At 40.2% G+C, this 25,641-nt stretch overlaps 1 pseudogene; it reads left to right on the top strand.

Annotated features, from left to right (window-relative positions):
* The first annotated feature begins 2,980 nt into the window (after nt 1-2,980).
* Nucleotides 2,981-16,511, top strand: LOC126722455 (uncharacterized; annotated as a pseudogene).
* The last annotated feature ends 9,130 nt before the right edge of the window (nt 16,512-25,641 follow it).

The following is a 25,641-nucleotide window of genomic DNA, read 5'->3' on the forward strand; positions in this document are numbered from 1 at the left end:
GGTTAAGTATAGTGCAATGTTATATAAACTTAAATTCTTATTTTACCATTCTTCCCCTTTCTAATAAACTTATTAAGTTGTTAAGAGCTAATGGGTAGGATGAGGGAATGGTCAGATGAGTGAAGGTCTGGAATAGAGCCTTTCATGAGCTTATTATGTGCTTTGATGGTCCTATCTACAAATGAATTCTTTTTTCCTTGTAATTGTAATTTGTCATACACGGAACACTTGGTTCATGCTTCATTATTTTAGATTTGTAATCTTGGGAGAGTTAATTCATCAAATATTTTTCACCCGCAATTTTATAATCTACTAGATATATTACCCCCTCAAAATCTTACTGCTCCATATCTTGTAAACCTGAAAATCTTGGCTTTTTAGCACCTTAGTTTTTGAACTATTATGTTAATTGGCGTATTATTGATTTCTAATACATTATCTACACTTGTAAATGGACAGTGAAGCCAGTCATCTGCCAAAGCTGGAATGTTCAAGGAAAAGGTGGATGCCATCCATCGGCAAGATATTTGCGGACTGTTGTTAAGCATATACAACTTGTGAAAGATCAAATTACTTTTAGTTGTTATAAAGTATTAGTTGTTGGAAAAATGTAGCAACAATGGTATAGATTCTAATGTGATAATATAGAGTTTTAGCCAAAAAAAAGTTATTGGCGAAACTTAATTCATTTATGCATAGACTTCATCTGTGTGTTAAAAGTTAAAACAATGGCCTTTCCATTGAAACTATTAATTTTTGGTCTATATTATATCTTAAAATGCTGCTATAGGAGATTTACTAAGATGTTGGCTATTTAAAGAAAAATTTTAAAAAATAATAAAAAGAAGAAGAAGAACTTGAGTCTATAAATTCCAATTTCACTAGGATAAAAATAAAAATATATAAATCAGTAGAACTTGAGCCTATAAAACTAGAGTTCAACAAGGTGTTTTAAGGGTATTTCAGACATTTTCTAGGTTTAGAGAGTATTTCAGACATTTTTTAGGTTTTAAGGATGATGGGTAATTAAAATGTACAAATATTGTCCATAGGAGTCAGTCCTAAATATCCACATCTAGAAAGGAAAGAGGAAAGAAGTAACACCAAAAAGGAGGAAGTCGTCTAGGATAAGAGACAGGTCATCGACGGACAAAAGATCATGGATGATCAACACTTAGTAAGTTCTAAGATATTTTCTGCAAACCAAGAACGGTTGCACCATCCATTATTCCGAGATATGGGGTGAATTCCTCGAAATTCACTCCATTCTCCCCACTAAGTCCACCCATCTCCCACTATATTAGTGGCACCTAACAAGTAAACCCACTCCAAACTTTATATAAAAAGGACCAAGCTTCACCAAGCTAAGGAAGATATTCATCCACTTTTCATACTCAAGTCATTGGAAGAAATACTGGTTTAATCGTCAAAAGGTCCTTGGCTGGTTCACCCCGATCACCTTCGATAAACTTCAATGATATTTTGGTCATTCTTAGGTTTCAAGGGCATTACAATCATTTTATAGGTTCTAAGGGTATTTTGATAATTTTAGAGGGAATTGGGGGAATTTTGGTCATTTTTTAGGTTTTGAGGGAATTTCAGTCATTTCTAAGGTTTTCGGGGTCATTTCAGTCATTTTTTAGGTACTAAGGATATTTCAGTCTTTTTTAAATTTCTAAGGGTATTTTTAGATATTCTCTAGGTATAGGGGGCATTACAGTCATTTTCTTTTCTAAGGGTATTTTGGTCATGTTTTAGGTTTCGTGGTTATTTTAGTCATTTTTTAGGTTTTCTGGTAATTTCGGTCATTTTTTAAGTTTCAAGGTCATGTGGTCATTTTTTTTTGTCTTAAGGGTATTTTGGTCATTTTTTAGATTTCATCGTTAATTCGGTCATTATTTAGGTTTTATGGTAATTTTGGTCTTTTTTTAAGTTTCAGGGTCATCAGTCAATTTTTTTTTGTTCTAAGGGTATATTGGTCATTTTTTAGGTTTTGTGATTATTTCGGTTATTTTTTAGGTTCTTAGGGTATTATGGTCATTTCTTTTAGGTTTCAAGGGTATAATGGTAATTGGCGAGGAAAAAAAGGAACCATCAATTTTGACATATACTTGTCATCGTCCCTATATGTATTTTAGCCCATTCCAATGTAGGATTGCCATCTTCATCCTCATTTTTTGCTACAAACATATATATATATATAAATAAATAAGTAAAAAAGTGATTTCAGGAGTGAGCCCAAAGGTAAAAGTACGGTTAGATATAATATTGGTACTACCCAATGTGATGATAGAACTGTCAAATGTAAGGAAAAAAAAAAAAAGAACAACAAAAACATAAAATGCTTCTATATTTTACAATGTTTCTATTTAAATAAATAAAAACATAAAAAAAGCTACTTATTTTTATGTTTATGTTTATTTGTCAATAATCCCAACAAAAAAAAAAAAAAAAGTTATAAGGAACTCGAGTTTATTAAACTCGAGTTCCTTACAAGGTACTCGAGCTTGGTGAGCTCGAGTACCTTAGAAAAAAAAAACAGCATTTTATTATAAAATGGTACTCGAGCCTGGTATACTCGAGTATTGTGTTGCATGGTACTCGAGTTTACCATGCTCGAGTACCACATAATTTTTTTTAATGGCCCAATTTTCCACCTCAACAGTGACACGGTGGCAAAACTCTTAGGAACTCGAGTTTAAGAAACTCGAGTTCCATAAAAAGTGTTATTTCCCTATATAGTTCCGAAACAGTGTTTTTTTACAAAATATTTCAAAAATTTGTGGTATTTGGCCATTTTGGCCCAATATTCCATATCAAAATATTGTTGGCAAGGCAAGATCCAAAAAGTCCTTGTTCAACTTATTTCAAGCTCCTAAGCAAAGGGCCACCACTATTAGGGCAAATAGGAAAAGGAAAATGCCAGCTACTAGAGATTTCCATGATTGCAATTATTTGTGGCTGAAGTGATTCCACACACACACACATATATATACCTTACTTATTTTCAGGGTAAGTCTTCCCTTCCCAACTTCAAAGACCAGAGATATCCATGTTTGCTGTGGTCTTATTGATGGGATTGCTAGCAATAGGATGGGCTTATCGAGCCATCCGCCCACCACCTCCCAAAATTTGTGGCTCACCTGGCGGACCACCCATCACAGCACCTAGAATAAAGCTTAGGGATGGAAGGAATTTGGCTTACAAGGAGCATGGTGTGCCAGCACAAGTGGCCAAATATAAGATTATCTTTGTTCATGGCTTAAGTGCTTGTAGACATAGTCCTGTGATTTTGAAAAGCCTCCCTCAAGTACTTTACTGTGTTCTTTATTTACATTGAATTTCTAAATTATTGTGTTCTATTTTGAAAAGCCTCCCTCAAGTACTGTACTGTGTTCATTCAGCCAAAAAAAAGTACTGTAATGTGTTCTTTTATTTACATTGAGTTTCTAAATTATTCTGTACTAAAGGAAATACTTTTCAGGAATTTATTGAAGAACTTGGACTACACATTTTGTCTTTTGACAAACCCGGTTATGGAGAAAGTGATCCACATCCAAAACAAACATTGAAAAGTTTGGCTTTAGATATCGAAGAGCTTGTGGATCAGTTGGAACTTGGTTACAAATTTTATGTAATTGGTTATTCTATTGGTAGCCATCTGGTTTGGGGCTGCCTCAAGTACATTCCTCATAGGTATGAACTAGCTTTTATATATATATCAAAGATATTTTTTTTCCCTTTAACAATAAATCTGTTCTTTTATGAGCACATTTTGGCAGTGTACTATTGCTAACCTTGATCCTTTTGAAGAAAAGAAAAAAACTACAAAAGAAAAAGAGGCCTGAAAAAAAAAAGAAAAAAAAAGAGTATTATGTCAAATTTTCTATTCTAAAATATATTTTATTTAAATATTATTTTTTTTTCATTCATTTTTTTTATTATTATTTTCTAAACTTTTCAAAACATTTATAACCCATCACTCAAATCAAATATCATCACTGCTCATTTATTACCTCATCCTCATCACTCGTTACTCATTTCCCATAGCTAGAGTATCTCAAAAATCACATATTCTCATTTGGAGAAAGTATATTATGTTTTGGTAACACCAACTCAGCATCTGTTTTAGTATTTCCTACTTAATAAATGAGTGTCACTTCTTTCAAAAATCATATCAGACTATTTCAATAAATGATTAATTTATCTTCCCGATAAAATATTGTAATTGATTTATTAGAATAATCTGACTTGATTTTTTAAAACAAGTGATACACATTTATTAAGTAAAAAATACCAAAATAAATACTAAATTGGTATACTTTATTCCTCGTTTGGCACCTTAACCCGGTCATGGTTTTCAATTACAAAAACCCCAAAACGCGGCCCCACTGTTTGACTGTGAAAGTGATCTGTGTGATAACTGTGGTAGGTCAGTAGGTGTTTTGTTTAACTGGGTCACTAGAGCCATTGGTAGTAGTGTTGGCAGATGGAGTCTGAAAACTGAGGTGACATTGTTTGACCGTGGGCCCCAATACTGACTAAAAATTACACAAAATGCTTACTCATGTCTCTATTTTCAAAAACTCCAAAAACTTGTTTCCGAATTCGCTCTCTCATCAAACAAAATCTAGAGAATTGTGTGATGGGTATATTGGGTCCACTGATTTTCTAAACACTCACACAGTCACACTCACTTTTGAAAAAAACATAAAATAAAATAATTGTTTGCAAGATCTTATTTTAGATAATCGGTGGGAAAGAATGTGAGTGTTATTCTTGAGTTCATTACCCATATTGGGCCCTTGTCTTATTTTAAGGAGACCATTGTGAATACTCTAAATAGCCACATTTCAAATACTAGTACTACAGTAGTAGCTTGCTATGCCTACGTAACTGTTGTGAATATATTTCGAATGTGCATATAATCTTATAATGGTGAAATCTATGGTACCCTCTTTTTTTTTTTTTTTTTTTTTTAATCTATAACATACCTACTTAATCTTAAACATTAACATATGGTATAATCTTAATATTTTGGAATGTCCCAAAATATTGTCTTGTTTCTAAAAATAAAAGTCATTAATTTACTAATATTCCTATTATACCCCTATTTTATTAATAATTCAAATTTTTGATAAATTTATTTAAGGGTAGTTTTGGAAACTTATACATTTTTAAAAGGTAGACAAGACAATAAATGATGTTCCCTTAAAAAGTTTGATTTTTCAAACAGGACAAACAAAGTGGGACGGAGGGAGTAATAACATTTATTCAATTGTGTGTATGAAGTAAAAATTGGTATTAAAACACTAATTGGAATGACCCTTGGTTTTGGCAAACTTGATATGAAAATTAATGATAATATTTCATTCAATTGTGTGTATATAGTAAAATTGTTATTAAAGCACAATAATTAAAATGACCCTTTGGTTTTGGGAAACTTGATATGAAATTGATTAATACAACAAATAAGATTGGTGAAAATACTATTCCATTTTTCTCTAGAAAATTAAGACATAGTAAAATTGTCATGTGAAGAAAAAAATGGTCATTTAAAAAAAATTAATTACATAAAGGTTTCTAAAGAACCATATTTCATATTAAATTACATCTCAATTAGAAGTAGTTATGATCTACTATTGTTTCAATTTGAGAAAGTTATCCTGTTATTCTGAACTCTACAGAAAACAAATTTAAATACAAATTTGTGTAATCTGATTTTGTCATACGTCTACAGGTTAGCAGGAGCAGCACTACTTGCACCAATTATCAACTACTGGTGGCAAGGTCTGCCTCCCAAATTGTCTACAGAGGCTTACTACAAACAACTACCTCAGGACCAGTGGACAGTTCGAGTTGTTCATTACATACCATGGCTAACCTACTTATGGAACACACAAAAGTGGTTTCCTGCATTAAGTGCTGTACCCGGAAACCCTGATATTTTCTCTCCACAAGATTTAGAAATAATGTCTAAAAAGATTGGGACACAAATCAACAAGGTACGTACGTAGTTGAACGTTCTCTTTTATTCGTCAAGAGTAAATATTTTCAGCCCAAAAAATTGCTTTAGGAAACTTCTATGAGTAACAACGTTGTTAACTACCTAGTTTTCTTTAAATATTTCTATTGTGATCTTGCAGTTGGCACTCTAAACTTGAAGAGGAAACCGTTGTGATTTCGTAGATAACATAAAAAAATTAAGTAGTACTATAGTATTATAGTTTTAAATTTCGACTTATAATGTCTGCTCATTGATCTAAAAGTTGGTTGCGAAATCATTTAACAGTACTTCCATAGTTGTACAACTTTTAACATAAAAGAGTAATGAATAAAAATTATTCATGTTTCATAAACAACATGAGGCTATCGATAATATTAATGTTGGTTGTAACTTGTAGTGTAGTGGTAATGTGGCATGCATTTAGTGAGCCATGTGTCTTTAGATAGCAATGAGATCACAAATGTGAGATGTTGGATATTGGTGACCCTAACAAAAGAAACTATAGTTAATAGTAGGCCATATAGGGATGGTCAACCGTGATGAAATTAATTAGAAAATATTTTTATTCAGCTATTAATTCATATATGAGTTGTCATGAGTACACTTCAAAAAACAATCTCCTAAGAAACAAATACACATGATGATATGTAGGATCATTAATGAACAAGAATACATTGGAAGTAGCTATGGAAGATAGGTTGGTAGAGGAAGTTTATACATGTGGAAAGGCAAATAATGGAAGGACATCTTCATATTTAACGCAGTAGATAGAATTTCAAAAAGAAGCCGTACATTCAATGCGTTCCTCCAGCATCAACGTATCGTATGTATCTCATGATAGTCAGATAGTGAGAGTCAGTTCTTTCATAAATGTACGTCTTCTTCCCATGAGGAGTTAATGAGTAGTGAAAGGTCCCACCGTTTTTGGATGGAGATAAGTTCCAATGCAATATCTCCACGAGAGATATAAGAGTATCAACACCCGCGCTTCTAAAATATAAAAAATGACAAAATTTACATAATTTTTTTTAAAAAAAAACTACCCATATCAGTGTGGGTAAAAATGTGCATTTGCTATGGTAACCGTAGCCGTGTATAATAATTCTTTAATTTTTTTTTATCTCTCCTCTGTTAGACTACTTCTTCCCCAACATTCACAACAGCCCAGTGGAACATACAAAGAAGAAGGAAGAAGCAAAGGATAACCACCCAACCACCAATGCAGCACCACAACCCAACCAACACCAACACAAACTATTTGAACAGTTGATAATCCACCACAAAGTTGACCCAAAATCCATGGAAAATTAAACCAAAATCAGCGCAAGCAATTAGAAAACCCAACTCAAAATCAAGCCAAACTCACCTAAAAACCCAACTCAAAAACAGTCCAAACCCACCGGGAAACCCAACTCAAAATCAATTCAAACCCACTGAAAAACCATCCCAAACCAAAATCAAAACCAAACCCAACAGAAAACCCCCATGAAAAACCCAACGGAGCCGCTGCTGCTCTGTCGCCAGATTTTTCGTTATGTGTGAGTGTTTGAGAGAGGAAGATAGTTGAGGGAGGATTGAGAGAGAGACTTTTGGAATTGATATTTGAGAGATACGGTTCAGATGTAAGAGAGAAAGATATATAAATGAAATAGAGATACTAATTGTGGGGCCCAAGAGTCTATGGGCCCGGCTCGCTCACTTATAGGGAGTCCACAGGCCCCCAAACTAAAGGAGGCCAGGGCCCAAGCCCAAAAGTAGTGAGCTCGATATGGCTCAAAGACACGTCCGAGGACCACTTCGTCCTCGGAAAGCCCAGAACCCCACTGACGAAAATGGGATACAGGCGAGCTTGAGAGGTCAGAAAATATCTCATGGAAATAGTCCTTAATACCCTTCCTTGACATGACACTGCCCCTAACAGAGCCGGGATCTTAGGCTTTATGGATCATCTCCAGCTAATTTGGGACTAGACTGATGGGACAGATATCTGTCCCGGAAAGATCGACCCTACACGTGGACGAAGGACAACTAACGTAGGCTAGTATAAAAGAGAATGTTATGTGACCAAAGAGGGGGGCTCCCATCTGGCTTCTTGAGAAAGACTTGATGAAAGTGAGTGTCTGGATAAGACACGCCGGACATCACCTAAAATCCCCCCGATGGGTGACCGGGAACAGCGCCCACACGCCTCGGATCATATCCGAGGAGCCAAATCTTCCTAGATACAAGATTGAAGGGCCTGAAAATCCAGCCCGAAGCTCTTCCTCATGTCGGTATGCCTGTAGTTCGGCCCGAGATGCCGCCCCGCGACCCAACGCTTGCCTTTTTTAAGCCCACTCTTTACAAATATCATTGTGAGGGATTTTCCTTGCGCGAGCCCAACAACGTTGATGGGCCGCTGAAGATTTTGTGTCCCTACAATTGGCGCCGTCTGTGGGAAAGGGCTTGCGCGTTGGCACGGGTGGCGCACGAGTCAGCTCTCCAGCAAGCAGAGGCTCACGGGTTTTTCCCATTCCCGGCGACGTACGGTTGTTACTCCGCCATGAGCCACCGCTAGGAGCTGCGCCGTGCACTGCCAACGGAGTGGACAGCTCTAGGGGCTTGCGGCCTCGAGCCAACTCTTCCCTCTTTGGTCTAGGGGCTGACCTCCAAGGAATAAGTCAGTATAGAGAAAAGACTATCAACAACGAAGAACTCTTATAAGTAATGGACAGAACCAAGGCCTTGCATGGTCCTCGGACCCAAGCCTATGGGGAAACCAAGTACAAAGAGGACATCTTAAAAGTAATGGACAGAACCAAGGCCTTGCATGGTCCTCGGACCCAAGCCTGTGGGGAAACCAAGTACAACGAAGAACTCTTATAAGTAATGGACAGAACCAAGGCCTTGCATGGTCCTCGGACCCAAGCCTATGGGGAAACCAAGTACAAAGAAGAACTCTTATAAGTAATGGACAGAACCAAGGCCTTGCATGGTCCTCGGACCCAAGCCTATGGGGAAACCAAGTACAAAGAGGACATCTTAAAAGTAATGGACAGAACCAAGGCCTTGCATGGTCCTCGGACCCAAGCCTGTGGGGAAACCAAGTACAACGAAGAACTCTTATAAGTAATGGACAGAACCAAGGCCTTGCATGGTCCTCGGACCCAAGCCTATGGGGAAACCAAGTACAAAGAGGACATCTTAAAAGTAATGGACAGAACCAAGGCCTTGCATGGTCCTCGGACCCAAGCCTGTGGGGAAACCAAGTACAACGAAGAACTCTTATAAGTAATGGACAGAACCAAGGCCTTGCATGGTCCTCGGACCCAAGCCTATGGGGAAACCAAGTACAAAGAGGACATCTTAAAAGTAATGGACAGAACCAAGGCCTTGCATGGTCCTCGGACCCAAGCCTGTGGGGAAACCAAGTACAACGAAGAACTCTTATAAGTAATGGACAGAACCAAGGCCTTGCATGGTCCTCGGACCCAAGCCTATGGGGAAACCAAGTACAAAGAGGACATCTTAAAAGTAATGGACAGAACCAAGGCCTTGCATGGTCCTCGGACCCAAGCCTGTGGGGAAACCAAGTACAACGAAGAACTCTTATAAGTAATGGACAGAACCAAGGCCTTGCATGGTCCTCGGACCCAAGCCTATGGGGAAACCAAGTACAAAGAGGACATCTTAAAAGTAATGGACAGAACCAAGGCCTTGCATGGTCCTCGGACCCAAGCCTATGGGGAAACCGAGTACAAAAAGAACTCTTACAAGTAACGGACAGAACCAGGGCCTTGCATGGTCCTCGGACCGAAGCCTATGGGGAAACCGAGTACAAAAAGAACTCTTACAAGTAACGGACAGAACCAGGGCCTTGCATGGTCCTCGGACCGAAGCCTATGGGGAAACCGAATACAAGAAAGCGTCATCGGAGTCCCCTATGTCCCAGTCAATTGCTCAGATGGATTGCTTAGAAATCATCAGCCTTGGACGATATTCATGCGCTCATCACAGAATATACAACTGATATCTCGGTCAGTTTTCCTAAGCTTGATTTACTACAAATTATCGATATAATGCCTGATAGTGCTGGTAGATGAGAGTTGGTTAGATTATACTTCAAAGTAGCTTTGTTACAAATATTTTCAAAACAACACATACATAGAGCACATTCGTCCACAGAGTGGTATTGCCCATTAGATCAACGCTTAAAACATGCAAATCAATTTCCATTTTTATTACAACGAAGAAATAGTACAAAGTACAATGAAAAGCTGGAGTCAGCTTACATCAAAGCTTACTACAGAAGCAAGAAAAAGAAAAATACAGGAAAGCTGGAGAAAGCCGAGGAGGTATGTCGGAGGAAAGGTCGGCTACAGCTCCGAGACCTTATTCTTCCCCCGCGCTCCTACATGCCCATAACTCAGGCAGCCAAAGAAACCCAACTTGAGCCTGGCACCGTTGAAGGAAAGATGCAGGGAGTGGGAAACTGAGGGGCTTTCTCTAAACATTCGCCTGCTGCTAAGCAGAGGCGCTGATGACGGAGAATCTTTCTTCTGACATACCAAAGTGCTGGCATGAACAGAGCCTGCTTCGGATTTCGACTAAAAGAGGGAGAGACGCCGTTCCCCCTCGGTGGAGATGGAGTACTCTTCTGAACTTGTGCTTCCTGTGCCCATACCTTACTGTTATAAGCTTCATGAGGACACGGCGCTTCTGCGGCGGAGAAGGTTCTTTCTTCCCAACCCTCGCTTTCAACATGTTATGCCAAGAAGGGAGAGCTCCGGATATGGGAAGCGTGATATGAGAGTAAAGTAAAAGGATGGGTGTATATATAAAGCAACCCTCTCTCCCTCCTATTTATTTGAAAAGACAAGATGATGGCAGTCAACTCACGCGGTGTCCCAAGGAGCACTACGGACAAAGTGGTTTTGGCTCAACTTCCAACGTCAACTGCAGTCTAGAGACTCAAGAAGCCTCGTGAAGGCGCGCCTCGATCCTTGGGGCGTCAGAGAGGTACTACGTGGCCAGAAGTTGCAGAAATATCTCTTAACCCGCGGATTCATTGAACTCGCGGCCCAAGCCCGCTTTGCGTGAAGGCCCAGGGACACCCTGTTTAGCACCTCGGGAAATGCTCAAGCTAAAAGGGAAAACCAAGCACTGATGCAGACATTGGTCTTGGACGGAACCTGAGGCTTGCATGGTCCTCGGACTCAAGCTAAAAGGGAAAACCAAGCACTGATGCAGACATTGGTCTTGGACAGAACCTGAGGCTTGCATGGTCCTCGGACTCAAGCTAAAAGGGAAAACCAAGCACTGATGCAGACATTGGTCTTGGACAGAACCCAAGGCTTGCATTGTCCTCGGACTCAAGCTAAAAGGGAAAACCAAGCACTGATGCAGACATTGGTCTTGGACAGAACCTGAGGCTTGCATGGTCCTCGGACTCAAGCTAAAAGGGAAAACCAAGCACTGATGCAGACATTGGTCTTGGACGGAACCTGAGGCTTGCATGGTCCTCGGACTCAAGCTAAAAGGGAAAACCAAGCACTGATGCAGACATTGGTCTTGGACAGAACCTGAGGCTTGCATGGTCCTCGGACTCAAGCTAAAAGGGAAAACCAAGCACTGATGCAGACATTGGTCTTGGACAGAACCCAAGGCTTGCATTGTCCTCGGACTCAAGCTAAAAGGGAAAACCAAGCACTGATGCAGACATTGGTCTTGGACAGAACCTGAGGCTTGCATGGTCCTCGGACTCAAGCTAAAAGGGAAAACCAAGTACTGACGTAGACACAAGTCTCGAACTGAACCTAAGGCTTGCATGGTCCTCGGACTCAAGTTAAAAAGGGAAAACCAAGTACCAATACGGACACAAGTCTCGGATTCAAGCCTAAGAGAAAAGTCAAGTACATAAGACAAAACGCATAAGTCTTGAACAGAACCCAGATTTTGCAAAGTCCTCGGACTCAGGCTTCTTGGGAAATCAACTGCCCGAATGAAGAAATTTCTCGGTTTAAATACTGGAAAAGGTTCAGGCTCGCGTATCATGGAGATGGCGGAATAACCTAATGATCGTCAACCTAAGGAGGCCATTCACCCGGTGGGTAATATGTCCTCGGACAAGTACTTCCTACACCTTATCGAGCATTCAACACACATCACGGCTAACTTTAAGATAAGTCTCATTCTTCACTGGTCGGATTGTTATGTTGAATAGTAATTTCTTTAAAGTTATCGTGGCATCTTTTTATTAAGGATTACTTTGGTCTTAGTCATTATTGATTCAAATGCTATACTATTATGCCGAGCAGCGCTTTTATGCTTATTAAAATATATAAACAAGACATAAGAAGTAGAATAACAATAACTTTTATTAATATAACAAATGGTTACAACATACAAGGAAGGGCTTAAACAAGCCTATACAAAAAATGAACTGCTAAAACAATAACAATATCCGTAATACAAGTAAATAAACCATCAGGTGTCCTCTGAATTCGCCTTCAAAGTCTTTCTGAAATCTATGCCTCAGTACTGCTCATATCAGGAGAAGATCCTTATACAAAAATAATGAAGGAGAAGGAAGAAGAATTGGAAGACATGGAAGCACTTCAGCAAGCTCTTGTTACTGAAGAATGCAAGGGAAAAAGAAGATGGAAGACATGAGCGGGAAGGAGGAGAAGAAGAGTGAAGCAATGAAAAGAAAGTAAAAGGAGCAAAAGAGGGAGAAGGGGAGCCTTATTAGGTATGCTCGTGAGAGAGCGGATGGAGATGACAAGGGAAGTTTTCGACTCAGTCACACCAGAAGTGGGGTATGACGAGTCCCTGCTTCGGATTCTGGCTAAAAGAATGGGGAGGCAAATCTTAAGCCTCCGCCATCCTTGCCCAGACCGAGCCATCTCGAGTTTTGCGGGGATATGGCGTTTCTGGGAAAGGAAGGATTTGTTCATGGTGGATTACTATGAGATAAGTATTATAGAAGGAGGAGTAACGGGATGGAGAAAATGGGTTCAGGGAAGAACGTGAAGAACTCAGATATGAAGAAGTCACCCTCTGTCTTCTCTCTTTATATAGGGGGCGAAGAAGAGGGTATGTGACACATTCAAATCCCCAGGGAAATCCAGAGTATAACGCGTCGCTTCGTTCTCCCACACCATCAGTAACCGCTACATCCAGAAGGTCTCGTAAATGGTAAAAGATTAAAGGCACGTTGCAGATAACCACGCGGCATAACGGCAACGTACGTAAATCTAGGAAAAACGGCTCGTAGACCGGCGCATTCCTCGGGGAGGTGAAGAGTCACCAACGTTGATCAAGGGCCGAATTAAATGAGCCGCAGTTAAGGCTCGGAATTACCGAAACCCATCTCTCCAACCAGGACGTTGGACAGCAGGGTTTCGAGGGGCTATTGTGGGGCCCAAGAGTCTATGGGCCCGGCTCGCTCACTTATAGGGAGTCCACAGGCCCCCAAACTAAAGGAGGCCAGGGCCCAAGCCCAAAAGTAGTGAGCTCGATATGGCTCAAAGACACGTCCGAGGACCACTTCGTCCTCGGAAAGCCCAGAACCCCACTGACGAAAATGGGATACAGGCGAGCTTGAGAGGTCAGAAAATATCTCATGGAAATAGTCCTTAATACCCTTCCTTGACATGACACTGCCCCTAACAGAGCCGGGATCTTAGGCTTTATGGATCATCTCCAGCTAATTTGGGACTAGACTGATGGGACAGATATCTGTCCCGGAAAGATCGACCCTACACGTGGACGAAGGACAACTAACGTAGGCTAGTATAAAAGAGAATGTTATGTGACCAAAGAGGGGGGCTCCCATCTGGCTTCTTGAGAAAGACTTGATGAAAGTGAGTGTCTGGATAAGACACGCCGGACATCACCTAAAATCCCCCCGATGGGTGACCGGGAACAGCGCCCACACGCCTCGGATCATATCCGAGGAGCCAAATCTTCCTAGATACAAGATTGAAGGGCCTGAAAATCCAGCCCGAAGCTCTTCCTCATGTCGGTATGCCTGTAGTTCGGCCCGAGATGCCGCCCCGCGACCCAACGCTTGCCTTTTTTAAGCCCACTCTCTACAAATATCATTGTGAGGGATTTTCCTTGCGCGAGCCCAACAACGTTGATGGGCCGCTGAAGATTTTGTGTCCCTACACTAATAAATACTAATAAAAAAAGAATAAATAATATTATTTAAATAGAGTAGATAGTAATATAGATAAACTGATGTATGTGTTTTGAAAAAATGATAATATAAAATAGAAAAAATAGGTTTATAGTGTAAAATAAACGGAAAAATTTAACCAAATTGATGGAAATGCTCTAAAAGTTGATAGGTAAAAAAGTTTAAAAGGTTAAAAACAATTTACGTAAGGGAAATGTTAACTAATATCCTAAAAATATTAGTTTATAACCTATTTTTAGAAACATTTTATTGGGAGAATGAAAAAAAAAAAAAAAACACTGTTGATAGTTTTTTATATTTTTCATGAAAGTAGTGTCAAAATTTTTATATTATGATTTATTAATAATTGTCCTAAGGACATCCGTTAACATGACCCTTTATGCAATCAAATCTTACATGATGTGCTAATTGTATGGTACATATCTAAATCTAAAATTTTTAGAGAATTCTTATTTGGGAGCCAAAATGTAAAATACAACCTTTTATAGTAAGAACTATATTTAGTTCTTACTATATTTAATGTTTAATTTCTTTTAAAATTTTTTTTTAATAATGTGTCGGGTGTTGTGCTTTTTGTTTTGGGTGAGTTGAGCGTGGCCTTACTATAAAATTAGATTTTTTTTTAAATTATTTTAATATGATGTGTCGTAAAATAGAGTTTGGGATGTAGGTTGTATTATTAAAATGAGAATGCAAACTTGATAAATTAACTTTGAGTATGCAAAATGCCGTTTTTTTTTTTTTTTTTTTTTTTTTTTTTTACATTATCAGATGGGAATGCTCGTATGTTACTTTGAAATTTGGAATAGCTTTTTGGTTCTGCTAGCTAGATCACATTTGTAGAGAGAGAGAGAGAATTCCAATGGGTTGTTGTGTATCTTAAGACCAAAATCAATTTCTTACCTTGCGACAATGAATTTCTCAAAATGAGAACAATTTTTCATGTTAGAATTATGGTTAAATTAATGATTAAATTTAGAATTTTCTAACAACTAAACTTTTGAGATAATCGGTAATTTAACAAGGGAAATGTTAAAGAATTTCATTAGGGCATTTATTAGTGAACCATTTTAGGAAAATTTTTATGGGGAAAAAAAATTAATGTTTTAATAGCTTTTTCTATTTCCTATAAAAGTGGAGTCAAAACTTTCCTGAAATAGTTTATTAACAATTGCCTAAAGGGCAGTCGTTAACATAACCCATTTAACAATTCTAATTATTTTTTGGATTAAATTTAGTTATAAAATTAGTTGTAGCTTAAGGCTACAACCTTACTCAATATTTTTTTTATTGGAAGTGAATTTTGATAAATCCGCCATTGGATTATATTTTCTTCTTATATCCTCCATACTTGCAAAATTTCTAGAAAATTAAAGATCAATGGTTATGTCATCAATAAATTGTTTAAATTGCTAGTTTTTATAGTTTAAAATTATGCATAAAATATAAGTTTGTAGATTATATAATAAATAATGTCTGATTGGCAAAAAATTTGACATGTATATTAAAAGCGTAAAGAACATACAATTCAACAATTCGATTTTCAAAATATGTTATAATGTTAATTTTTTTTAAAGAAAATTGTAACCTTAAGCTACAATTAATTTTATAACTAATTTTATCCTTATTTTTTTACCCTCCAGCTGGTATGCGTCAAATAAACATTCATAGAACTAGCATTCATTATGCACTCTTAAATGGGTCTTTGCAGGCACATGTATTTCAGCAAGGGGAATTTGAATCAGTACATCGTACCTTGCTGGTTGGATTTCGGAATTGGGAATTCAGTCCTATCGATCTTGACAATCCCTTCCCTAACAATGAAGTTTCAGTTCATTTGTGGCAAGGTGATGAAGATAAGCTTGTAGATGTTGAATTGCAGCGCTTTATTGCCAAAAAAACTTCCATGGATTCAATACCATGAGTTACCAGGTGCTGGACACTTTTTTCCTTATGCTGTTGGAATGAGCCAAGTTATCATAAAGACACTTTTATTTGGCAAGAAGCAACAGAATTTTGATGCAGAATATAATTAACAGAATGTTGATCTTATATGATGTCCAAAAATTCTTTTGCCATTTTTATTTTTAAAGAGAACCTTTTGCTTTATTAAGAATTTAAGAGTGTCCTAATTTATTCTCCGAATTTAAGGTGAGTGGATCTGAGTTCGCCCTTTGGTTCTAATTTGGCCATGAGATGTCAAATCTTGGCCATTGAGTGGCTGATCTAGGCTGAGGGTGGCCTATCTTAGTTTCGGGGCCTTGGATCATGCAATAGAAAAGGTTTAAAAATAAATAAATAAATTCTAGTCCGATATGCTTAGTTGGTGGGTTTTTTTTTTTTTTTTTTTTTTGAGTATTGGTGCATGTTGTTTTGTTTATTTCAGTAAACTCACGGCGTAACTACCTTTTTTTAATCCCTACATTTTGGGATACTTCCAATTAAATCCTCAAGTTTTATAAGTTCATTTTTTGTCCTTAAAATTTTAATTCACCATCAATTTAGTCCTCAAATGAGGATATGATATAAACCAAAATAACAGTAAATTTATAAATACTAATTACAAACTCACGCGATACATGAGAATATATAATTATTTTGAGATGTAATATAATGTATAATTTACTTTCTAAAATTTTTGTAAATAATTTGTTTACTCTAAAAATTAAACAATTTTTTAAAATGCATGTACACTTGAAGCGTGGGTGCAACTTCTTAAATGCAAGCAAAAAGGGCAAGCCCAAAAAGAGAAATGATCAATAGATTAGGAGGTAGCCTCTCTCTCTCTCTCTCTCTCTTTTTTAGAACCATGTCTATAGCTTTCTAGATTAGGACTCTATTTTTCTGTACCTTCCTTGGGCCGCATTCTTAGGATATGGCAATGTCTGATTTTTTCTTTTCATGTACCTTGCTTGGGCCATACCCCTTTGGATGTTGGCTGATTAATTTTTCTGTACCTTGCTTAGGTGAGATTTAACAATGCAAAATTGCGTTGAAATTCAGCATGTTATACGCGAGATAAAATATCATTTTCAACGAATGTATTGACGAAGAAAAATAAGTGAAAGTGTCCAATTTTACTAGTATTGGACACTTTCACTTATTGGTTAGAATTGGACTTTTGTATAATTTATATTGCTGTACTAGTATCTAAATTAAAAGCGAACTTTTCACGTGTTTGTTGAAATTGAGGACAATACAAATTTTGATAGAACTAGTTGAGATGCGAGTCCAATTTTGAATATGTATACATATCTTAGCGTGTCTAATGAAATTGACCACAAGACACAAATTTAACCCTTTTTATACAGACAAAACCAAAGCCCCTTTCTAAACTCCTTTTATACAGATAAAAACAAATCTTTTACCCAATTTATACGGACAAAATACATAGTAATGTAATGAAATTTATAGTATCTTTAGCATTTTTTTTTTAGTTTTTTTTTTTCCTATTAGCTAATAAAAAAAATGTGGGGCATTCTTCCATTTAGGGCCTCCTAGACTATTGCCTAACTCGGATAATAGTAAATGAAAAAAATGTGGGGCATTTTTTTTTTACTATTCACGAAATTGCTGTCCACCGACTATCAAATTCAAGCTACAATTTGAACACCTTGCCCACCAATAATTGATAATAGGTGCGAGTAATGCTGCAACTGCCAGCCTATATAATATATATAGACATATGTATGAAAAAATCATATAAGTTTAAAACAAAAAACCTGTTTAATACAAACTAGAAATGATAATGTTCCAAGCAAGCAAACAAATTGCGCATTGCGTAGTCCCAAATTATTCCCAAAATTTAAATATGTACACTAGCTGCCTCGCAGGATATAATCATATTTAAAGTTCTTTCTTCCAATCACATATTCATTCTTGAAATCTTTTATTATAAGCAGTATGCGGCTATATGCGCAACATATATTCTAACTTCATGATTTATTGTAATGGCAAAAAACCCATAGATGATGAAGTTAATATAACAAATGAAAATATGATATTATTATGAGAAGTCTAATCGAACCAGAGAGTGTGGCATATGCTTTTCGCAGTTTGTGCAAACATGCAGTTGAAGCTAATGATCGCTGTGGGGACCGGCCCAAAATAACAAGTTGGCTGGGCCTTGGGCCCGTCCGAGGACGATTCTGTCCGAGGAGACATCGCGGTCCATAATCCCTACCTAAGCCAACTGGGACGAAGAAAACACGCCCGAGGAGTAACTCCTCCTCGGACATTCCAAAGTCCAGATCAATGATGCATCCCAGTTACTGTAGCCCTCACTCCAAACATGTAAAAAGAAAGAAGGCTCAAAATATCCCAGCAAAGGCTGTCACCACCACATTAAATGCACCACAACTACTCTCCTAGTCGCATTAATGAAGAGTAGACCCCTGAACAGTGTTATCTTGGTCACTACAACTCACAAAGAACTGGTAAGGGCGTCTGATGGGACAGGTGCTTAAGTGAGGGTCTGGATGATCAACAAGTGTAGGACCCAGATGATAAAAGAGGGCCTATATCACATGTAAGAGTCCCCCAAAAAGAGGGGGCAGGGAGAAGAAAAAAAGCAAGAAGTCTTTGTATGAAAGCAGGTCCATGAATAAAACTTCCATTTTCACACCCATTTTCTTGATTCACGTTTCTACATCTACTAAGGACATGCAACGAACCGTCTGAGCCAACTGGAACCAAGTTCTCCAGCCCATACTCTACAAACTTCATTGTGTGGGACTTCTTGGGCCAGGGCCTGATCGTCCAGGACTGGGTTAACAAAAATCGTGTCCCTACAATTGGCGCCGTCTGTGGGAAGAACTAGGGTATCAGCTAGCACAACGGTCGAGCATGGCAGAACTAGGTCCACATCAGGAGAATTCTCACCAGGCTAACTCCCAACAGACACAACCCATTGAGTCCTAGAGGCAAAATAACCCTGCCAACCCAGGCGGCAGAGGGAATCGTGAGGGAAGTGTGCATACTATCCGGACGAGCCCGAGTCACACTCAGATAGGTAGTCACGTATCCCAGAGGCGAAATAGTCATCAGGCTATGCAGCGAGAGATAGATGACCTGAAAAGGAAGTTACGATGTGTGCAGCGAAAACGATCTCCCTCTGGCTCAGATGAGTCCTCTAATGGGGAGGATGTGAGTTACCGACGGAGGTCAAGGACCCCCCTAAGTGAAACCTTTTCTTACGAAAGGGAACCACGCCCTGTAGGGAAATATGAGAGCCCATCCAGCAAGGGTTTGGGAAACGATGCTATGAATAGGGCGCTAGACCAGATTTCAAGGTCACCCTTCATGTATAGAATCGAAGGAGCTAAGCTGCCTCAACGCTTCAACCAACCAGCGTTCGCCATCTACAACGGCCGAGTAAACCCGGTAGAGCACGTGAGTCAGTTTAACCAAAAAATGGTTATCTACTCGCAAAATGAAGCCCTGATGTGCAAAGTCTTCCCATCCAGCTTGGGACCAATGGCGATGAGGTGGTTCAACAGCCTGAAGACAAATTCCATAGGCTCATACAAGCAGCTCACTCAGGCTTTCTGCTCCCGCTTTATTACAAACACCAGAGTCCCTCGACCCCTCAGTTCGCTATTATCCTTATCCATGCACGAGGGAGAGACCCTGAAAGCATATTCGGATAGATATTGGGAGGTGTATAACGAGTTAGATGACAACCATGATGATGTTGCTATCAGCACATTCAAAAACGGTCTCCCCACCGAGCATGGCTTAAGGAAATCCCTTACTGGTAAACCAGTTGCCAACGTTCATCAGTTGATGGATAGGATCGACAAGAACAAAAGGGTGGAGGAAGATCAGCTGCAGGGAAGGGGAAAGGAGAAGGTCATTCCCCCCAAAGCAAATGATTTTAGGACGAAACGGTATAACCATAACCAGCCGAGGAGAGATTTTTCACGACAGGCTGGACAGAGTAACACGCAAACGGTGAATGCCGTGTTCAGGGAGCCAATACAACAGGTGCTGGAGAAAGTAAGGAACAAGCCCTATTTCAGATGGCCAGGAAAAATGGCTGGAGACCCTTCCAAACGTAACCAGAACCTGTACTGCCACTATCATCAGGACTATGGGCATACCACTGAGGATTGCAAGAATTTATGGAATCACCTAGATCAGTTGGTCCGAGAAGGGAGGCTACGTCATCTTCTGCACCCCTCGAGTGGCCATCCCGGTTAAGCAATGCAAAAGCCTCGAAAGGATGTGTCATTAAGACCCCTCACCGGAACGATACATGTCATCCTCGTCGCACTAGGAAGAACTGGGCCACCCCTCTCCAGGGTACTGGCTGTTGATCGGCTCCCCTTTGAGGACAGACAAAGGGAACCCAAAAGGTCAAAAAAGGGAAGCTCTTTGATACTAGGATTCTCAGACGAGAATAAGAGAGGAACTATCTAACCTCACGACGATGCCTTAGTGGTTACGTTAAGAATTGGAGGCTTCAATGTGAAAATGGTGTTAGTAGACCCAGGAAGTGTGGTAGAGATAATGTACCCTAATCTATACAAGGGGCTGAACCTGAAGCCGGAGGATTTGACAGCTTATGACTCCCCCCTTATCAACTTCGAAGGGAAGACCGTTATGCCAAAGGGGCAGATCAGACTACCCATACAGATTGGATCGGAGGTGGTGGAGGTAAATTTTATCGTGGTCGACGCTTACTCACCCTACACCGCGATAGTTGCCAGGCCATGGATCCACGCCTTGGAAGCCGTATCCTCCACACTTCACCAAAAAGTAAAATACCCATCCAGAGGACAAGTAGAAGAGATTCGTGGAGATCAGGCCATGGCCAGGCAGTGTATGGTGGCCGCCATCCTACATCGGTCCCATGCCGAGTCCTTGGCCCCTGAGAGCTTGTAGCAACCAGCCGCCTCGGCAGGGCAAGACGATGGGCTAGTCGAGGAGATAAGGTGTGAAAGTTTAGATAAATTCGCTGTCAACGACGATCCGGAGAAATTTTTCCAGGTCGGCTCCGAGTTGCCTTCTCAAGAAAAAGAGGAACTGGTCAGATTTCTCAGAAGAAATGTCGATGTGTTTGCATGGGACCCCTACGACGCCCCGGGAGTTGATCCTAGCCTTATTTGTCACCGGCTACACGTTAACCCATCTTCCACTCCAAAGAAGCAACCACCCCGACGCCCCTCAAAGGAACATGCTAGTGCCGTAAGAGACGAAGTGGCAAAACTAAAAAAAGCAGGGGCTATTAAAGAGGTATTTTACCCCGAATGGTTGGCAAACACGGTGTTGGTAAGGAAGAAAACAGGGAAGTGGAGAGTCTGCGTGGACTTCACGAACCTAAACAAGGTGTGCCCAAAGGACCCATTTCCCTTACCACAAATCAACCGATTGGTGGATGCAACCGTGGGTCACCCTTGAATGACTTTCCTGGACACCTTCCAGGGCTATCATCAGATACCCCTTGCGTTAGAAGACCAGGAGAAGACGGCTTTCATGACGCCCATCGAAAATTATCACTATAAGGTGATGCCGTTTGGACTAAAGAACGCAGGATCAACCTACCAAAGGATGATGACCAGGATGTTCGAGCCACAGCTGGGCAAAATCATTGAGGTTTACATAGACGATATGGTTGTAAAGAGTAAAAGGGTGTCCGAGCACGTGAAAGACCTTGAAATAATCTTTGCTATCTTAAGGGAGCACAAGTTGCGGCTCAATGCTTCCAAATGTTCATTCGGGGTCGGGTCTGGGAAATTCTTAGGGTATATGGTAACCTACAGGGGAATAGAAGTAAGTCCCGATCAAATCAAAGTAATTAGCATCCTACAAGCTCCTCGGAATCCGAAAGAAGTGCAGAAGCTCACTGGCATGATTGCAGCATTAAACCGATTCATATCACGATCAGTGGATCGATGTCGACCTTTTTACCTCTTGATAAATAAGTGGAAAGGGTTTGAATGGTCGGAGGATTGTGTTCGGGCCTTCCAGCAACTTAAGGAATACCTATCACGACCACCCATCATGTCCAGCCCTGAGGCAGACGAGGTACTGTTTGCATACGTCGCTGTAGCTTCCCATGCTGTAAGCCTGGTACTGGTACAGGATGATAATGGGGTGCAGCGACTGGTTTACTATGTGAGCAAATCATTACATGAGGCGGAGGTGCAATACCTACCTTTGGAAAAAGCAATTCTGGCGATAGTACACGCCACACGAAAGCTCCCTCACTACTTTCAGGCGCATACGGTCATCGTTCTAACTCAGCTTCCCCTTTGAGTGGTGCTTCGAAGCGCCGACTACACAGGAAGGATCGCCATGTGGAATGCGCTTTTATGGGCCTTTGATATTAAATATATGCCCAGATCCTCCATCAAAGGTCAGGTCCTTGCAGACTTGGTCGCGGAATTTGCTGAACCCTCTATAGAACCAATAACCGAGAAGAAAGACAAGGATGGAAAATCGGTTGGTACAATTTCAGCAGGGGGGACCTTGCATTGGAAGGTCTACGTGGATGGCGCGGCCAACCAGAGAGGATCTGGAGTTGGGATAGTTTTAATATTGCCGGACGGTGCTGCCATTGAAAAATCACTGAGACTTGGGTTCTTGGCTACGAACAACGAGGCCGAGTACGAAGCCTTACTTCAAAGGATGACGATGGTTCAAAGATTGGGTAGAAGAGTAATTGAGGCATTCTCGGACTCTAAATTGGTCGTCGGCCAAGTGATGGGTGAGCTGGAAGCTAGAGATGCTAGGATGCAAGAGTATCTAGGACAAGTCAAACGCCTATAGTCGAGTTTTAAGTCCTTCAATTTGACGCACATTTCTAGGAGTGTAAACACCCACGCAGACTCGCTGGCCACTCTCGCCACGTCCTCGGCGCATAATCTGCCACGAATGATCCTTGTCGAAGATCTAGTCCAAGCGAGTCCCATTAGAAGAAACCCGGTCTAGGTCCATCAGATCAGAAAGAGTCCCAGCTGGATGGATCCCATAAAAAACTTCCTCCAAAACGACATCCTACCAGAGGGAAAATTGGAGGCCGAGAAGATACGGAGGAATGCTCCTCGGTTCTGGCTATCGGAGGACCACAAACTATATCGACGCTCCTACTCTGGGTCATACCTACTCTGCATACATCCAGAAGAATCCGAGTCTTTACTTGAAGAGTTACACGAGGGGATTTGTGGAAGTCACACCGGAGGAAGGTTGCTAGCACACAGGGCACTCACCCAGATACTAGTGGCCGAACATGCAAAGAGAGGCCCAAGAATACGCCAAGAAGTGTGATCAGTGCCAGAGATTCGCCCCAAATATCCACCAACCCGGAGGGGTCCTCAACCCCCTCTCTAGCCCCTGGCCGTTCGCACAATGGGGTCTTGATATTGTCGGTCCCTTCCCCAAAGCTGCGAGGAACAAGCGATACATAATAGTCGGAACTGATTACTTCACCAAATGGGTGAAGGCTGAACCTTTGGCCAACATTAGGGACGTGGATGCCCAGAAATTCATCTGGAAGAACATTATTACCCGCTTCGGAACTCCACACACACTCATTTCAGACAACGGTCTCCAATTCGACAGCAAGAACTTTAAGGAGTATTGCCACGAGTTTGGGATCATTAACCGATACTCCACTCCCGCCTACCCCCAAGGAAATGGGCAGGTCAAGGCTGTGAACAAGGTCATAGTGAACGGACTGAAGAAAAGACTGGATGAGGCAAAGGAGAGATGGGTAGAAGAGCTCCCACACGTCTTATGGACCTATCGGACAACGCCGCGACGGTCAATTGGTGAAACCACTTTTTCGATGACTTATGGGGCTGAGGCCGTGCTCCCAATCGAGAACAACTTTCCCACACTGAGGTCTAACTCATTTACCCCAAACAGTAACGACGAGTTATTGGGAAGAAGTCTAGACCTAGCCGAGGAAAGAAGGGAAAAAGCAACGATTCATATGACCTATTATCATCAGAAGCTAAGACAAGGATATGATGCCAATGTTAAACTACGACCTTTAGGTCCGGGTGATCTCGTAATGAGAAAGATTCTCGGTAGTGCAAAAAACCCCTCTTGGAGCAAGCTGGGGCCCAATTGGGAAGGACCGTATCGCATCACATCCGTGGCCGGGATAGGCGCTTATTATCTAGAAGATTTGGATGAGAAAACTGTATCTCGACCATGGAATGTAAATAACCTAAGAAGATACTATTATTAATGAAAATGGCTTTGCCCATATTTTGTTTCGTGATTATCCTGTGCCCACTGGTCTATTTCCAACTGATCAAAGTTTTAAACAGAACCTAAGTCCTGCATGGCTCCTCGGACCACAGACTTAGGGGAAATTATTACTTATGCAATTTATTCAAGTTTTAAACAGAATCTAAGTCCTGCATGGCTCCTCGGACCACAGACTTAGGGGAAATTATCACTTATGACAATTGTTCAAAGTTTTAAACAGAATCTAAGTCTTGCATGGCTCCTCGGACCACAGACTTAGGGGAAATTATCACTTATGGCAACTGTTCAAAGTTTTAAACAGAACCTAAATCCTACATGGCTCCTCAGACCACAGACTTAGGGGAAATTATTACTTATGCAATTTATTCAAGTTTTAAACAGAACCTAAGTCTTGCACGACTCCTCGGACCACAGACTTAGGGGAAATTATCATTTATGGCAACTGTTCAAAGTTTTAAACAGAACTTAACTCCTGCATGGCTTCTCGGACCACAGATTTAGGGGAAATTATCACTTATGGCAACTGTTCAAAGTTTTAAACAAAACCTAAGTCCTGCATAGCTCCTCAGACCACAGACTTAGGGAAAATTATTTCTTATGCAATTTATTCAAGTTTTAAACAGAACCTAAGTCCTGCATGGATCCTCGGACCACAGACTTAGGGGAAATTATCACTTATGGCAACTGTTCAAAGTTTTAAACAGAAACTAAGTCCTGCATGGCTCCTCAGACCACAGACTTAGGGGAAATTATTACTTATGCAATTTATTCAAGTTTTAAACAGAACCTAAGTCTTGCATGGCTCCTCGGACCACAGACTTAGGGGAAATTATCACTTAGGGCAACTGTTCAAAGTTTTAAACAGAACCTAAGTCCTGCATGGCTTCTCGAACCACAGACTTAGGGGAAATTATCACTTATGGCAACTGTTCAAAGTTTTAAACAGAACCTAAGTCCTGCATGGCTCCTCAGACCACAGACTTAGGGGAAATTATTACTTATGGCAACTGTTCAAAGTTTTAAACAGAACCTAAGTCCTGCATGGCTTCTCAGATCACAGACTTAGGGGAAATTATTACTTATGCAATTTATTCAAGTTTTAAACAGAACCTAAATCCTGCATGGCTCCTCGGACCACAGACTTAGGGGAAATTATCACTTATGGCAACTGTTCAAAGTTTTAAACAGAACCTAAGTCCTGCATGGCTCCTCGGACCACAGACTTAGGGGA

The sequence above is a fragment of the Quercus robur genome, chromosome 4, assembly GCF_932294415.1.
Source record: "Quercus robur chromosome 4, dhQueRobu3.1, whole genome shotgun sequence".
In the NCBI taxonomy this organism is placed as follows: domain Eukaryota; kingdom Viridiplantae; phylum Streptophyta; class Magnoliopsida; order Fagales; family Fagaceae; genus Quercus; species Quercus robur.